This window comes from Lycorma delicatula, chromosome 2 (assembly GCF_047948215.1).
Source record: "Lycorma delicatula isolate Av1 chromosome 2, ASM4794821v1, whole genome shotgun sequence".
Lineage (NCBI taxonomy): Eukaryota > Metazoa > Arthropoda > Insecta > Hemiptera > Fulgoridae > Lycorma > Lycorma delicatula.
The window spans coordinates 233,748,817-233,753,476 of NC_134456.1; positions in this window are offsets into that span (position 1 = coordinate 233,748,817).

Here is a 4,660-nt window from a genome sequence, read left to right on the forward strand (position 1 = left end):
TAGTGATTTATTAATTTGGTGACCACAGGCAGCTGCACCTCATTTCTGTGTAATAAGTAAACCTGCTGATTAGAAAAAAGTAGATGATTGGGCCAGGATGAGCAGTTAATCAGAACCCAACAACGGAATGATAGTTAGGACATATATCATTAAATCATTAATGTTAACATGAAACTGGTACGTCTGGGTTTCAAAACTGCCTACCTTACACTCAGGAATGCTATTCCTCTGACATGTACAGGTTGAATTAAATATTATAAAATAATATTAATTAATAATAAATAATACTCATTAAATAATATTAATCAGTAATATATTAAATACATTGTATTTTTTAATATATTAAATGAAAAAAATTACATACTACATTGTTTAATGTATCAAAATTGTTAACAACTATTTATAATATGCCATGATTAAATGCTGTTAATAAACTGATTAAAAGTGATTAATAAGTTACTCCATTTATATTAACTGAAAAAGAGCCAGCAAAGGATTGTAAAACTTTCCTGGTACTATGGCTTTATTTAAAAAAAATTTAAAATAGAAATAATACAATAAAATTAAGTTGAAAAGTAAAATTAATTTTAAATAAAAATTGTAAATATCAATATTACTCAGCTTTCATGTCCAAAAATCCAAACACTATTTAGTGCTATGAAGATAATAATATTTTAAATGAAAATAAAATAGTATATTAGCATCACAATTTCAAAAAATGTTTTTGACTCTTTGAAAATTTCATAGCTCATGCATCAGAGAGCTTTCTTTAATGATTCAAATATTCATTAAAACTGATTTTAATAAATTAAAATCAAAACTAAAAAAACTTTTTTTAAATTGCGAGCTTCCCCGTTCGGTAAGGGGTATAAAGTTATTTTAGTGACTTTATTGTTTAACAAAATTTTAAAAAAGACCATTTTAATTAATTAGTAATCGAGTCATTCAGAAGTTTTAATAATTTCAAAATGTCATGTTTTGTAATTATGTTAAGCGAATATGAATTAATTAAACCAAATCTAAATTTTACATAAATTCTTATTCTAGAGATAGACTGCTTTCTTCCTAGAATAAATTAAATACAATTAATTATATTGTTACATAATACTGCAAAAAGTCATGAAAATGTGTCAGTACATACTGAAGAGGGAAAATGCATTTAGTGTGGCCTAGATTATGTTACTAGAGAACAACCTTCAAGTAAGTATTTTATTTAAAATTTTACTGAAATTGGAATAAAAATTCTTCTACTTAAGAATTAGCATAAATTATAGGTGAAGTTAAACAGGCATAAGTTGTACTTGAAGTTTAGTACTTTAATGAAGATTACTATTGTATTAAGATGTAATTATCCATTAAAACTTTCACTATTTAATAAAATTTAATGTTATTCAATGTATATTGTTTGCATTTCATTATATTTCTTGACTTTATTAAATAAGATATTACTCTTTTCAACTCACTGCATTGAATATTTCGAGTTTGACCGTATGAGGGTTTCTTTACATTTTACCTTTTAAAACAAATGATAACAATGATTAGGGATTAATGTAATAAAGAAACATCTCATTAAAATTTGTTCTTATTTACTCAAAGCTCAAGGTACATCTTCCTATGATGTATCCTGTTGCCATAATGAGATTCCAATGATAAAGGATTGGCAGTATAACCATAAATTATTTTGGAGGAAGAAAAGGACTCTGATCATGCACACTCAATCAATATGGATTGAAAGACACAGGCTGAAAGGTGGCAGCCACACCAGAGTGTTTGGGAGGCAGAGGCCAATAACCTGCACCTTCAGAACAGCAGAAAAAGAAGGATATAAGGAGGCTGAACTGTGAAATCAGTTAAACTGCTATTGGAGAATAGAACCAATCAGATGGCCTTGTTCCATTAAGAGTTAAAATAGATATGCTTCAAATAAACAGAAAATAAGTCTAGTTCAAGTCAATATCAACTCATAAACTAATCATACAAACAAATGGATTTATAGCCAAGCGGTAGAATTAATAGAGTAAGATTTAGATATATGTTTTAACTATAATTTTATACTTTACTGGTGTTGTTTCTATGATTATTATTATTATTATTATTATGAAATAATATAATTGTTCACAGTTTAATAGTAACATACATAAATTTGTTAGTTACTATCATATCGTTATCTTTTTGAATAAGTAACTTGGCCCTTCCGTAATGATTAAAAAAAACCACCTTCAAAAAAATTTAGTATAATTGTTGTTTGGTCAATTGAGTCTGTGACACTCACAGTGACTGACTACTGAGTTACTCTATAAGAAAAACAGATGGTATTTAGTTTAATGTATTGTAAAACACTTTGTTATTTTATATTTTAGTACTATCACAATAAAAATACCACTCCTTTCTTGCTGAGAATCAAATATGAAATCAACTAATTTTGAAACAAGCTTTGTTGTGTTATGTTAACAAAAGTTGTATTATTTCAGATCAGTGAATAATAATAATTAATTAATAACATGACAAATATAATTTAAGAAATTATACACACAGTAGTGAGGAATGCTGGATTTTATAATAATAAAATAAAGACATTTACTTACAAGAATGGCATATCTAAATAGAAAAGTATATTTCATCATGTGGTGTTCTGCCTGTTCGCAGGTCCCTGGCAACAGGAACATTAACAGGGATATTAAAATATTCACTGCTTTATTGTATTTTATGTTACTTTGGTATAATATCCATTTTTTAGTTACTCAAGTGTTTATTTTATTCCTGTTCTATTTTAGGCCTACGTACAAATAAGTTTATCTTATCTCTTCAGGTTATAACTGCAATTTATAAACTTAATTAAAAATATAGCAAAAAATAAAATAAACGACAGATCCTTATTAATATAATATCTAACAATCATATTAGGCATTTACTTAACATTTCAATTCTACAACGTTTAGAACCTTAAAAGTGAATGCGCATCATCTACAGTTCATAGACAGAAATTTTAATATATAAATTCACAACTTTCTCAAAATAGTGATTTTCTATTATTCAAATTTATCTTATATTTTTAATCAACTGTTATATAAAATTCAGAACGAATTAAGAAAATTAAACAATATAAGTATAGAAGGATTTGAAATGTGGTGCTATAGGAAGTTACTATAATTTAGTTTGTTAATAAGGTCACGGAAGTTGTAGATAGAATAGGGAAATTGTGTAAAGCATGGGAAAACAACAAACTGAAAAGATGAAGTTATTGGCTATATTATAATGGTATGATAAAATTATCAAAATAATAATAATTGAGGAAATGTAATATAAAGGAAGGCCAAACAATGAAGGAAGTTGATTTCATTTTTTATTTAAAATAAATGGTGTGGAAGGCTGAAAAAAGATTCACATGGAGAACACTTGCTGACTAACCTACAGATTGAGGATAAAAAAGTAACTAAACTTATACTATATTCAGTTAGGTTATAGAGTGAAGAATAAACAAACATTGTATTTGTGTGAGTTGGTCGTGATTCTGCTGAGTCACATCCCATGTATCAGTACTGATTCACTATGTGGCCATATCTATGTACACACTATAATTATTTACTCATTATTTAGTCACATAGTAGTCATGTAATCAAATGTTTATATAATTTTATGTCTTCTCGATTCTAATAAAACCCCTGATCTTTTCATATGATCATTCATTCTTTTGTTCTTGTGATCAATTTTTTAAGTTTATTGGAACGTGAGTGAATTATATTTGTGTCTGTATGACCGAGTTATACTATTATTCTGACATCATGTCTGATAATGATTCAGCTGATAATAGTGCACAATTATTGATATCCCACCTGAAAAAAGTCCTTAAGTTGTGCAGAAAAACATATCATTTTAAATTCTTAAAAAAACGAATTACAGAGTAATCCAATAGTGATGACTTCGAATGTTGTTAATAAATCTGCCAACATAAGTGGAAGTTCTGCTGCTTCAGTGTACAATGTGATTCGCGAGTATAAATCTACCAATGAATTATGGTCTCCTAAGAAAACAAAACCCCACAGGTCAATTGAAGAAAAAGTTGACAATTTCAATAAAAATGAAATTCGTAAAAAAGTATATAAACTTTATTTTTGACATGAGCTGCATATAATAAACAAAATGTTATGAGTGTAAATGATGATTACGATCTACTGCATTTCCAAAGAACAAGTTTTTATAAATTGCGAAAAGAAAAACGAAAAATGGGGCCAGGAAATATAACATATCGTCAATTAAACATGCTTCAATTGACAGGTTTAATATTATACGGTGAAGACATTACCTCTCTTAAACAATGAAAATGAAGCAAGAAGAGTAATCATATGCATGAAACTTGGGTTAACAAAATGTTTCATTTGGAAAGATAAAGCTGTGAATTCATCAAAAGAAGTCTTTCCGAGTGGCTTATCAACTGTATTAAGGCTCCATCGGGTAAAGGTAAGCATCTAATAATTACGCATATCAGCAGTGACACTGAGTTTATCAATGGTGATCACTGAATTTTTTAATCTAAATCTACAGGAGACTATCATAACAAGATTAACAGCACAGCATGTCTTTTGAGAAATGGTTCAGGAATGTGTTATTTCTTTTGGAAGATAATTTGGTTATTGTCTTAGATAACATCACTTTTCATTCA